Genomic DNA, 14961 nt, shown 5'->3' with positions numbered 1-14961 from the left:
GTCTGTGACGGGTGGTGTGACGAAGTGGTGGGGATAACGCCTGGATAATAATCGTGTAGAACGAGCGAGACGAAGATTGAATAGAGTCTGTAATATGTCTGACCATGATCTGTTATTTCTACTTCGAAGGAAAGCAAGTAGTATGCTACGATTTACTTTACATCGTCCTTACACTTTCCTAGCTACTATTCATTTATAACGAATTATTATTAAAAAATGATAATATTGCTAGTTTAGCTAACAGATTATGTTTATTGTAAGGTGATATGAATTCTATCAATTGTAAAAACGAGAAACCAAAGTTACTTATGATCCATCCAAATAATTTCATACTCATGATACTTACACAAAACGTTAAATATTACTCAATAAGTAAATTTGTAAATATGGTACATACTACTTAAGGATATTTATTTATATTATCTAAATCAACATTTAATCATGTAATAAGTACAATAGATACTTTATTAATTTTTACAGATCGGTTGTACCGCAAATTCTGGAAAGAACTATGTGCATGAACCTTCATGTTTGAAAATTCGTTAAATTGCATGCCCTTTCAACCTTCTAAAAGCTCCGCTAGATTTTTATTAAACTCCCTACGCTCAATAGATCACACCGTGTGCACAGAGTGATCTGAACAATAGATTACGCCGTGAGGGTAATTTACGTCCTCGTGGTTGAAATTAATTCATCCTTGTAACGAAACTTATAAATTATAATGGTTAACTAAGAATAACGTCCATCATAAAAATGATATTCTTTTGAAAATAATTTGATCTATTCGGAATCATTGTTTTAGGGACTAAAAAATACTGTTTTTGAACAATGTTTATGGACTATACCACTTTACTAAATATATTAATATGCTAATTTTAAAGAATTTACACATACTATGCTTTTAAGATCTTTAAAATTTCTGATTCTGTCGTACATTTTTTGAGATGGGACACACTCATTTGAACAAAATATAGTAGTATATATTCCATTTACAAAAATAAACTCGACAAGTTTTCTAAGAATTTTGGGAATTACAATAGCATATAGTAGTATATATAGCGTGTTTCCAAATTAAATGTATACAATTCAGAAGTATTATACATACTACGGCTAAGTATGAAAGATAAATTTACATATACGTACCATCATTAATTAGCAAAACGTATTATTAAAAAATTGTTCATCCCATTTGTTTACTTCAAATGTCGTAAGTGTACGATCGTACAGTAAAGTTGCTGAAGTTCATTTTTCTAGAAATATTTAATGAAATATGGATAAATGAATATTTACATACTTTTTGTTTCTTTCAAAAGACAAAGTTTCATATTTTAATTTGAGGGTAACCTATAAATAACAAGCATTTAGTTAAAATATGTTACAGAAGTCCCTATGTACATAATGAAAGACTATAAAAACATTTGATATACATTTTCAAATTTAGATACTAACATTCACATTGTCATGTTACCTCTCATAATATTTTCCCACATTTGACAACCTATTAATTAGTTATCGCTTACTACAATCCTTATTTATCTAAGTTCATTAAACTTCACACACCTTAACAAATTTAATTAATTCAACCTCGTACTGTAAATATTCCCCATTCGTTGCAAATTAAAAGATTCGCCACCGTGTACAGAAATGATATGTCAGTTAAAACGTTAATTGATTTCGCCATCGCACGACAAAAGTTTCTCAACGAATTACATTGAATAACTACAAGTAACAACGAGGGCGGTATGTAAGAAATTTACGCTCGGTAGGCTCGCGCAGAAAGTATGTAAGACGTCTGGGAAGAAATTATGGAATCCGCAAGCATTTCGCACGAGTCCAACATAAATTATCTCCCGCGTTCCCCGTAAATGTACAGACTATATAAAGCTTTCGTTATCGCGGCTTCCACGTTAAATCCAACCGGCCATCCGCAGCACGTTGCATTTAAGAACGGCACAAGACGCGAGCACTAATCTTCGCGTTCCTCTTCTCAAGCGTAGGATTTTGAAAAAAGAAAATTCAGCGGCGTATTAACGTCCAGTATGCAACCGAGGTACCCTCCTTGACTTATGAGCGAGGAGCTCTGTTTAAAAAGGCTCACGGATATCCTTTATCCTCCTTTAAACGTCTGAATTGCAGAAAATACCTTAAAAATAATTGTTTCGATAAGTCCTTTCGCTGCTCTGGCTGTTTCCTCCTTTATTGCTGCACTCATCACAGAAACTAAAAATATTTCTTTAAGGCAGTGGTATATGTTGAATCGTACATTCATCGAGATTTTTTAAACGATATTTAAATAATTGTAAAAACTATTACATTCACCTGACACAAGATAATAGCTCCATCTTGAACTACTTTTTCAGTTACAATTGAAATTTCATAATTTTAAGAAGTATACCATAAATGAAATTGTTTTATATATTTTTGTTCTTTGCTTATGTCGATACAGTAAATGGATGGTACATGTACGACCCTCATTTTTGTTTGTTCTATTAACAATGAGTACCCTTTATTACTTTGGTGGCCGTACACAACCAAACGGTTTAAAGAAGCTCAAAATTGTCTGTTTTAACATTAGAAAAACGGACGTTTATGTCAATTCTGAATACATCGGTGTGTGAGCTTGTTTAGAACACACATTGCAGTGTGTAGCTGGAATATGACAAATTTTTAAGCAGTCTCGTAATACTGTGTCAAATATGACCCAATTTTAAAACAAATCCTGCCATTTGTGGGCCCATTAACGCATTGACCGTCTAGAAATTGACTGCTCTCTTATCGTGTACAGTACACTAGAATTTTCATTGTTATAAGCAAATGATAATGAAATATTGCGTAGGATGAACAAATAAGGCTAAGTATTTATGAATAAAACATTTGTCTAACGTGTTATGATCGACGTTCATTCCACTGTTAATCACCTTGTTACAGAGCTTGCATTGTATTTAAATTACTTGTGTTATGTTTAATTTTACAAATTTTGCAAATTTTAATAAATCCCATCAGTAGTAATTTCATACTAACTGTTTCCCAGCGATTGTCCCACGGCTCAACTGTTACCATCGTTTTCACTCCATAGTTAGTTTCTTTGTTCCACTTATTGTATCGTGCTTATAAAGGTTCGTATCCATTTGTCGCGTATCCTCGTATCGTATCACCGTACGATACATTTTCATACGCACAATGCAACGCTTGCTCGTTCACATTGATACGCAGTGACGATACGACACGAGAGTACTCAATAAGTGGATACGCAGCTCAATATGTTTTTTTTTCATGCGGCAGAATAACCACTAGTGTCGGTATATCGGGGATAACGACAATGGCAATCAGCGTGTTAAAAACTACTAAACAGTACATGGTCATTAAAATTCTGTTTGAAAATTTTTTCCTCAATAGTTCATTATATTGAAATTAAATTAACGATTTTATTACATGTTCTTAATGTCTCTGTTTTGTTCCGTTCCGTATATTTGTTTCAGAGTAAATACATAAAATCTGTAGTGATTACAATGTCGATTAGTATAATTCCTATTAACATAGGTTGCTGTCATATAGATGATCAACAGCTCTATTGATCTTTTGATGGAAGGAAACCAAAATTGTTCCCTCCAACAGCGATCACCGTTGGGCGGTGCGCACAACTGAACACACAATAATCGTCGAGGCCACCACGGATACGCGAAAGGCACTCGTGCACATTCCGACTTCCGATTAGTAGAATACCTGTCATCATGGCATTCTATAAATCGGAAATCGGAACAGTGCCGGGCGCCTTTTGTGCAACCGTGATGGGATGGACAAGTATTATAGTATTATGCGCTCTGTACTGTATGTGACACGGAATTGAGACCGTCGATAGGACGGCCCCTCGCTCGAAACCGCTTCCGTTTCTACCTTCCATCGTTCTTCTCGTTGCTGCTCTGCTGACACACGTACATTTAACCCTTTAAGTACGGGCAAGTATATACTGTCGTTTGTATACAGTGGCCGTGGATGAGCGTGTCATTTAAATCTTAAGTGGAAGTGTTCTAGAAAAATGCAAATTTCTCAATTAATATTCGTCGAAAAATTATGAAACAAAAACTGATCTGTAGGTTAAGATTTAATTCTCTCGCTATATTCGGGACGAATATAATTCGATATAAAGTTCGAGATGAATGTAGAACACTTTTAGGTTATTTTCCTGTAAAAGATTATGATAATCGACATATATCTAACTAATTCTAATAATATACAAGATAGACAAACATGTTGCTAGTAATACTGAAATTTGTGAAGTGTATAGGTTCAGAAGTTACTCTAAAGATGAACTAATTTCGAGACAGCCAAAGTTGATATGGGAATTTATAATTTTTTTACTTGCTAGTATCTAGCAGTGGGAATTGATTCACGCATTTTTTCTCTTCTATACGTTAACCACCGAACGGAAACCCATTGATTGATAGGAGTAATAAGGTATCTAAACAAATAGTGATCGATGCTAGAAAAGTAATGACGTTACTCGTAGCAACCTACTTCCTTTTCTTAGCGAATATACTGACAGGGCATCAAAGTGAACATTATGTGACGGATATAGACCAGCTTCCCGCCCATCTCATATCAACCTGAGTACCTCCTCGGTACCTGAGTATCTTCGTTATTACATCCTGCTTCTATTCTATTATACTAAAATGTCAACTTAATTCTTACAGTATACAAAATAGATAAACATGTTCCATGTAATTCTGAAATTTGTGCTGTGGTTAGGGTCACAACTTATCTTAGTGTTCAATTAATATTTCTTGGTTTACTTTTATTATTATTGAGCTCTAAAGTGAAAATACAGAGTCAGCTGTCCCCTCCTCGCAAGATCCATTTCCATGTCGCATACCGTTTTAAGCGTTCGGAATATTGCTGCTGGTTCAATGAAGCAATAACGCTCCCGGTTAAATTCAACAAAATATTTAATGAAACGTTTAACATTCATGAAAATTCACAGAGTACAAAGTTCGGTTCAGTTCGTTAGTCACAAGAGTTCGATACGGTCAAGACGAGAATTGTAATATAATAGTTCTTAAAGTTCAGTTTCTTGTACTCAAAAGTTAAGTTCATTGTGTTTTTAAAGTCTACTCAATTCTGACATCTAGTGAAAAATTTATCTGAAACCTAGGTTGCCTAATCTGCCTCAAATTAAATGTTGAAGGGATGAGTCCAGTGATGGGTGGAAAAATGACGAATACTACAAAACGATTTCCAAATTGTGCAAAGCCTGCTGAGTACTACTGACCCTGCGATTTCATTTTCTCACGCAGGGCACGCAGGAGATTGCACAAGGTGCCTTGTTCAGGGAAACTGGCCCATAAATCAGAATTGCCTTTTCGCTGCGTCGAGTGCCATTAAGAAAAAGTACGATTGGTCTGTTTTCCGTCGCCCAACAGAACTGTTATTTCCCAATCGTATCCCAAGTTCTTAAAGAAGAGTTTCAAGTAAATAATGGAGCAAGCTAATAAATATTTCAACAATGGCAGGGTACGTTTCGACCGCAGCGTAAACCCAGACAACTGTCCAGATATACTTGAAACAATCTTAAACACATACTACAGGTAGATTGGAGCATTTAAACAGCGCTTTTCGATTCATATTAGAAAAATTCTAGTCCATATTTACGATCTACAACAGAGATCGATATAAGTTCAATCATTTCAGCCTTGAATTGTCTTTCAAGGATAAAAAAATATTAGATTACACATTTTAACTCATTAGACTGTTTAGATGATATTTTGTTAAAAAAAAAAAATGTTCATATGTCCTATAGTTTTGTAGATATTAAATGTACATACATGTGTACATTAGGACTCAAATATCGCATGACACCTAGGAGAGCAGAAATGAAAAAAGAAACATACACAGCACTTTATAACACTTAATAATAATGTATTAACACTTAAAACTGACATGTAGAAAATTGTACTGCTTTCAGGTTCCTACTATTAGCTGTCACTGCACAGTACTTTTTTTTTTTTTTTTATTCGAGCTTAGATTGAACTCTGAAAAAAGAGTTATAAAGCTTTACATAAGGCTTACAACTAATTACACAAGAGAGTTACAAGTGTTAATAACTAAATCATTATTCATGACTTAAACACTACTTATGGAACGTTAAACTCTTATGTTACATTTTTTAAAGAAATTATAAACTAAACAACATGCCTCGATGTTCGGTTTGTAGAGCAAAGATCTCACATTAAGCGGTGGAAATAAGCCAAGTTTACTTAGCTTTTCCATCAGTTCGATTCTTTGAAAATCAAATAAAGGACATTGCCAAAGCACGTGATTTAGATCCTGCGTTTCAAAACCGCAGTTACATGTAGCATCTTCTATAATGTGAATACGTGCAAGGGATGCAAGAAGGTTATAATGATCTGATCTGCAGCGGTTGATTATCACTATAACCTCACGTGGGATATTCATGTTTGAGAACCATGGCTTAACACTGTCCCTAAAATAAAACCGAAAAAATTCTGTTCCCTTTATTACTGCACAGTACTTATGTAGGGGAAAGTTGCCGAATTTGGACCATCGCCTAGCTTGGACCACTACTGTAACTTGTCATGTATAAGCAATTTGCACCGTATAAACACATATTTTCTATCACAAGTTACAATAGTGGTCCAAGCTAGGTGATGATCTAAATTCGGCAACCTTCCCCTAATCAATGTTATTCAATTCTGAATTCACCAGATCTACTGAAAACATTCAGAACATGAAAACATGCAAATTTATAAGACAAATATGAATTTGGCAATGTCTGAATTTCCGAAGCATTCATCCTCACCGAAATATCAGCATAGAAACTTGATGTACACAAATGTGACCACCAGGTCTGGAGGGGTTAAAATGTCGTTGTCGGCTTGCTTTAGTGGTGTCACTTGGCTCTATGAAAATTGGCTGTGTTTTAATAACGTGCGCTACGCGTTGGGAACATTAACACCCTTCGCCTATAGAGATCGAGGCGTTGCTACATAGTTGGCACCGGATTTCATGCCGATAAATTTCTGTAAACAGGAACTGATTACGCCTCGCTATCAATGTGTTGCAGTTTGGCAACTCCAGTGGACTCTTGTGAGAATTCAATAAATTTCTGGGCCAGGCGCAAACAATTATGGCCGGGGAACAGTGCTCGTTGCAAGAAACATCATTTGTACCTGGAACTTCGTATCAATTATAGGCGTTCCGCGATCGTAAATATTACTTCTGGGTGATTTAGAATCGTTCAAAGGATGAGTAACGAACAACGATAGATACACAATCGAGCGCTTAGTCGAAACGAAACGAAGACAGTTTAAGTATGTAGGAAAAAGTTATCGCGAACAATTCCCCCGCCCCTTAAGATTAATCACGAAACAATCAAGGGATGCAGTGTAATTTATGGCCTGCACATGGAGAAGATTTCTTGCGTTAAATGGATTCGAACGTGTACAATTAAATTTTTCTTACCAGTGTTTTTCTTTCAAGAAAATTGGGTTTGAAAATTTGTGGCGTACAGTTGTAGACTGAGTTTTGGAAATATTCGTAGCTTCTCTATTGTTGACTGTAAACGGCTAATTCTTCCTATGGAACATCGGTTTTAATGAATGCAAATGTATACTGTAGGGATTTTGATCGGGTTGTCGGTTGAGACAATTATCCCACGTGTATATGGGTGTAAGTAATTTTATTAATAGAATAAAATGCGTACTTTATAATATCGGATGGATTCTCGCTATCTCGCAATACTCGCTATCTCTCACTATACTCGCTATCTCTCACTATATTCGCTGTTTCTCACTGCTCGCTGTTTTACCCAATGTCTCTCTCGTTGCTTCGCGGTTATATATATATATCAGTTTTCGGCTACGTATTCGCTTACGTGCCTACCTCGCAGTTATCGCCCTTTACCTCTCTTTCTCTCTCACACACACACTCTTTCTTTCTCACATTTGCACTCATCGGTCGCTCACCTATCGCACGCACCCATGTGTTGTTTATGCTTCGTGCCGTTGACACCAGCCAACGGCCCGCGTGCGCGTCTTATCGGCTGGCGAGGACACGTTTTTGTCCTAGTCCTCGCACAGTGGCTATCCGTCTCCCACAATACTGTATTTATTAAACTTACGATTTATATTATTTTCATTGAAAAATAACAACTCAGTTTAAGGAGGCCAACACTTCAACTATTTACACATGTACCTTTACTTATATTTAAACCTTGTTCGAAATCTATAAGTGTTTTCATAAAAGAGTTAAATGTTGTTGTAACAGTTTATTTAGCCTTCTATATTGGTTACAGTGAATTATTACTTTCCAATAAAGTCTCTTACGTTCCTATAAAGTTCCAATAAAGTATAAAGTCAATAACTGAGGGGGTACGAATGCTTCCGTGACTCACAGTACGTATACTTCCGGTTCATTTCAGCAGAAGTGTCTTTCTCTATATTATTCTTTTAGTTTCTGTAAATTATTTACAGAATATTTTAAATTATACGTTTTTGAGTTAGGCATAAATATATAGTTTGTACACACATTGCTTTACACCACTTATTATGTTTTACATCTTACTATTTTTTATTTGTTTTCCTTGATTTTTATAGATGTGTCTATGATATAACAAAAATCTTATTATTATTACTATTATTCTTACATCTCAGAATGATTTAACAAAATTATCAATGCTGCAACCGACACTGTTTCATGATTTAAAATTTTATGCTAATTTCCTTATATCATATAATGCACACTTGTTTTAACATTGTTAACTCAACAGCAGCATTGGCATAATTCCATCTATATCAACAATAAAACTAGAATTAACTTGCATCGACACAACATGATTGCCTACTTGTGTTCAATCGTAGTCGTTCTCGACGAATTTCCAGAACTGTTTCATCCCGAGAACAAAGCTCCACTCGAAAAATAACTTTCTTCCACATTCGACGTTCCTTGTCGCGCATACAATCGACCGTGTTTCCAATCGGTATCATAACCCACGGTTCACCTCGTACAACAGAGACCGATAATACGTAGAACTAACATTAGTTCCATCAGCGACGGTGTACACGTGGTCCCTCATTCGTTCCTTTCATCTAAACGTATCCAGGCGTTGCTACCTTTAGTTTTGATAACTTCTTTTAGGGTGCCGTTCCAATAACACCGCGCCCGTTGAAATGGAATGACCACTTTCTTTCAGACACGTTATCACTCTATCGCGCCGGTTTTCCTGGACGGCTTTAGAAGCTCCCGGTGTACACGTTGCCCCGGCTTTTGCGAATCAACGTGAAAGGATAGGGTACCAGCCCGTGCTTGGAAACACCTTTCACATCGGATTGATCGAACGGATCTAGAGCAGAATGTTCTGCGTGTTACACGCCGCCGCGGGCGTAGTATACGTACGTATACCAGGCCTGTGGTGGTCTTCGTTACCGTGCGTTACCTGTACCCTCTTACAGTTTGTCGAGACGATCCCCGCCACGCGTTACAGCTAACGAGAGCAACCGAACCCCATTCCAGCGGTGACGAGACGACGCCAATCGAGACGATTCCGGTATTCATCTGAATGTTGATCGGTGCACAGTTTATATTAAAAAAAGAAAAATCGGTAAACATTTACAATAAGGGAGCCACCTCCGATTTTGATGATTTTTCAATATGGTGTCAAGATCATTTACCCTGAGTAGTGTTGTGGACGTTTTAGTTGGGGGTCGTTGTTTATCAAACGCACAGTTTATAATGACAAAATAAACAAAAATCGGTAAATATTTATAATAAGGAAGCCACCTCCAATTTCGATGATTTTTCAATATGGTGTCAAGGTCATCACCCTGAGTACTGTTGCGAACATTTTAGTTGAGGGTCGTTGTTTATCAAATGCACAGTTTATAGTGAAGCAAAGAACAAAAATCGATAAATATTTACAATAAGGGAGCCACCTCCGATTTCGATGATTTTTCAATATGGTGTCAACGACATCACCTTGAGTAGTGTTGCGAACATTTTAGTTGAGGGTCGTTGTTTATCAAATGCACAGTTTATAATGAAGCAAAGAACAAAAATCGATAAATCTTTACAATAAGGGAGCCACCTCCGATTTCGATGATTTTTCAATATGGTGTCAAGATGAATTACCCTGAGTAGTGTTGTGGACGTTTTAGTTGGGGGTCGTTGCTTATCAAGTGCACAGTTTATAATGAAAAAAAAACATTGGTAAATATTTACAAGGGAGCCACCTCCGATTTCGATGATTTTTCAAGATGGTGTCAAGGACATCATCCTGAGTAGCGTTGTTTCAGTTGGGGGTCGTTGATTATCAAAAAGGTATGAACAAAGATATTTCTTCGAAACAGTTTATTTAGTTTTATTTATGCATTTAAGTATACTTTCTTTTCCTTGGCATAGCTACGTCTACTATTATTTTCAAAAAAGCATTTAATCTTTCATAAAAATCAAAGGAACTATTTTCATCCAACTCTGAATTATTTCTTTTCTTGTACTGTCTCTAACCAACGCTGATCAATATAATGGTTCAAAGTTGATTAGATACAATTCAAGAAAAGAAATCAGGCATAGTTGGTTAGGGACAGTTCAAGAAAGAAAAATCCTTCAGACTTGGTTAGACACAGTTCAAGAGACAGGTATTACAGTTCTCTTAATAATTTTTTAGTAAACAACATGTCACAACTGAAACTTTCTGAAGGTTACTCGAATCGGTCGATTATTCAAACTTTTTAGTATATCTGTAGGATTTCACGAACTTTTCAGCGTTCTGGAAAGCAAATAGTACCTATCAAATGGAGGCAAAAACTCGACTAGGGTTAAATAGCTGAACCTCGGTTTCCTTCACGAATGCAGATAACGAGACGAAGAAAATCGTCCATTCAAGTTGACGCTGTGAAGGGCTATCAACTGGTTTGCCGCCATTTCCTCCTTCGGTGATTGTCCTCGGCCCATTGACAAGAAAGGACTCGCAAACGATTGCCAGCAAGGTAATTGAGCTTACACAACGAGGAGGACGTGGAAAACGTACATCGGAATTATGGGGTCCAAAGGAACAATCGAGCGAAAAGTTAGTCCTCCTTCACAGTCGGAAATGACGTATAAAATTTTTCTTTCGTACGATGGGCATCATCAATCTCATTCCTTTTTACTTTTTTACCACCAAAAAATTGTTACAATACTTCGACAGTGTTCAGTGTTCAATCAACACAGATTGAATTCTAAAGTTCCATTATTTTTTCTTATAAATTACCCTTTATATGACAGTATATTTGTAGTTTATAAGTAAATTATGTAATATAAAAATTGTTTTACATAAAAGCGAATAGTCATTTTGAGTTCAAGTGATTCACTCTTCATCACTCTAACATCGATGTCAGCGTATTTCTTCTGTTGAGCGAAATAATTTAAGAAATCGCAAACTTTAAGCAAATGTACTTTCTTGTTAGACAAATATAAGTGTTACAAGATACAGAAATAGTTTATACGAGGTTAAATAATCGATTGGAAAAGCTTTTACAATTTTTAAACAAATCATTACTTTTCATTACCTTCTAAACGCACGATAGAGAATTCATTTCCATTACAGTTGTCATTAATAACCACATATGTGTAGGTAATGGGAGATAAACATGCATATATGACAAAATCAATATCAGCTCATAAAATTTGTTCAATTACACTCTGAATGCAGTGGAATGAGATCTTTCCTGTTAATCGAGCAACTTTCAGTAATTCTAAATCTAAATAATTGTGTCTATTAAAAGGAGATAAAACTTGTTTCTGTCGGGTCAGTCCACAAGTTTTGATAGATTTTACTTTAAAACAGTAGGCATTTAATTATATCTTACAATTAGTGATAATACAATAAAATACGCAATGATTCCTTATAACATATATATTTTCAATAGAAATTTTGATTTTAATAGACAAATATTTGGAATACTATTGTCCATCGAATTTATACAATTGAATTATATTAATAAATTTAGAGTTCAGCATAAAGAGGAACTGACATAACAGTTTCTCCAAACAGGTCACAATGTTCTTTCTGGTATAACTATGTAACCTTTATTCATTTCATTTCTTAATTTCTATTCAAGAGCATAATTTTAATTTTACTTTAAACAATAAAGCACACTGAATCGGGTAAACTATTTTTCTAAACAACAACTCACTGTGTTACATTGACATAGACATCACATATTATATTAACATATTTATTTGTTATTTCCTTAAAAGGGTGGCGATCAAATCCATCGAATCTTTTTTACTGACCGCATATGATCATGCCTGAAAATACTATATTTCCTGATAAGAACAGTTATATCGTATAATATAATTTAAGTAAACACCGAACTTTCATTAGAAACACGTGTTCGATGTATGTATAAACACCACGCCTCCTCATTAGCACGATTATATTAGAACACAGTGGCAATGTTTCGGTGCAATGTTTCCGTAGTCTCGGTTTATCGTAAATTTGCGTGCCTCTTATCGCCGAGCACGATCGTTTCCCTAGCAGCTAAGAAATCGCGGTTTAAGATCCATCCCGCAGTTTCCCACAGCCTCGGCGTGAATGTTATCGATTTTCTGGGGCGCTTGTACCTACGATGTAAACGGGCCATTACCCTTAGTACATCTTGCTTAACCTTCGTAGTATGTAATAATGGCTTTGTAGCCGGTACAGTTTTTCTTGGCATTGGTCCTTCGTTTTCGTTGATTAATCGCCACACTTCGCTCCGTAATTGACACTGCGATATTTTTCTTTTATTTCTGTCGTCTCATGTATCCCGAGAAAAACGTGATCAATGGACTATAAGTATTTACACTACCGCTCAAAAATATCAGGATACTTGGTTATTTTTGACAGTGCAATTTACATCACAGATGAAAGATTCTGAAATGATTTTATTTTCTTGTTATTATTATAGCTATGTATCTAAAGCAAAGTATAATGTTACGGTAAAATCGATTTTTATTTATAAACCCTTCAACCAATATGCAATAACAAAATTCAAGTTCGTAAAACGTAAGTGTTGAAAATGTTTTCTATCTTCAAGTTGTTTTGTTTCTAACTACTGGTCAGTTAGAAAGAAATCTTTGTGCTTTAAATGAAGTTAATTTATAGACAATTAATACACTGGTAGAGAGACAAGTGTGATGAATTAAAGCAATGCGATTTAGTGGCAGCGGATACATCGAAATATTTGAACTTTTATTACACACTGCTGATATATTTGTTCTATACATAATTTAAATTTACGAACTGTTTACGTGATAGAAAAATTACAAAAATTGTTTCTATCAATTCGTTTAAACCTTTTTGTGTCATTTATATGTTGCTGCTACAAATCTACTGAGTATTCGGATACTCTTCAGCGGTAGTGTATATGTAAATTAAGATTCCTATAAATTAAGCTTATTTCTTGTTGCTTAATCCACTTCACAGAAAGTTTGTTTTGTGTACACATTTACTAATCAATTTTTAAGTATTTCAGAGAATTGCCGTGTAGGTACTATATCATACATAACTGGTAGCGTATAAAGCTCATAGTCGGAACTTCTATAGAATATAAATATAATTGCAATACAGAGGTTAAACGATGTAGAAAATATCGATGTAGAAAGATCGAAATAATCGATCGTAGCTTGGAGGCAATACATTACAGAAAATTAACAATTGAGCGATTGTTTATAAAACCACGGAGTGGATGTAACGATTAATCAAACCGTTATATTACGCTGCACAAGGTGGAAAATATTATTTTACTGAAACGCATGAGTTCTGTGGTCTTTAAGTCTAAGTAACTCATAAAGAATAAGTTATGTTATTGCATATAAATAATTCTTTGTAATAGCACATCGATAGAGCTTGGAATTCTGAAGAATATGATATTTGTTTCAGCCGCATATGGCCATTAGTTTATGAAATATTTAATGTTTAGTGCCGAGGAACCTACGAACCCTCATCGAGGATTTACTGTAGCGCCGAACGTATACTTAAAATTGATACGAGCTTCAATTTAAACCTAAACTGATATATATTTTAAATATTTCCATAGATATATATTATAAAAAAAGTATTGTTTCCGATAATATTTATTTCAACGAAATAACAGAATATTTATCAGGTAATTACTTTTGGTCAGGAAAACGCTTCATTCCTTGAACGGTTATTTTAATTTCGTTGCGATGTAATTTCACTCTCTATATTAATGGACTTAAGTAATGTCCATCTCTGGATTGAAACTGAGACGGAAATTGAAATCGTAGATAAAATCAAGATTAATATACTCTATTTTATTAGTGTCTTATAAAAATATAATTTGAAATATGTTGATCATCAGAGGATTCTCATATTGCATATTAATATCTAAAAAAAGAAAGAATCAAATAGAATCGACTAAAATGAAGTATAAAATCTCGCGAACAGGGACACACGCACAACTCCAAAACCCCTCCGTTCAATTTTATCTCGTATTTTCAATTCTATTTCCGTCATCGGCGTAACTAAACATTTCCCGTATGCTTCATTCTTCGTAATTAATAACGTTGCCATGCATCCCAATTATTCAATCTCGTAATGAAAGGAAGCTGTACGTGTGTAACAGACGGCACGATTTACCATGGGAAAAGGAACGAATCCTGGTTGATGGGGGAAACCCCGGATTACGTTCGATGCGCAGAACAAGCCGACCGTGAATCTGTCGTAGTTGCATGCATTTTAAGTCAGACACGTAATATTACTCGGTGGGTAGAGCAACGATTTAGCCTGAAGTTACGGTACAATCGGTTGCCGTGTGCGGTGTAGGGCCCCATGAATTATTACTCGCTATGTACTACAGGCTGATGCGTCTCACGTCTAGGTCGTTCGATAATTTCCCAGAAATTATGCAAAAGATAAGCAATATCCACGTATCATTCGTATATTAGAGGGCGTGTTTGAATGCT

This window comes from Dufourea novaeangliae, unplaced genomic scaffold, assembly GCF_001272555.1.
Source record: "Dufourea novaeangliae isolate 0120121106 unplaced genomic scaffold, ASM127255v1 scaffold372, whole genome shotgun sequence".
Lineage (NCBI taxonomy): Eukaryota > Metazoa > Arthropoda > Insecta > Hymenoptera > Halictidae > Dufourea > Dufourea novaeangliae.
The sequence above is the reverse complement of the archived record's forward strand: the minus strand, read 5'-3'. Positions refer to the sequence as shown.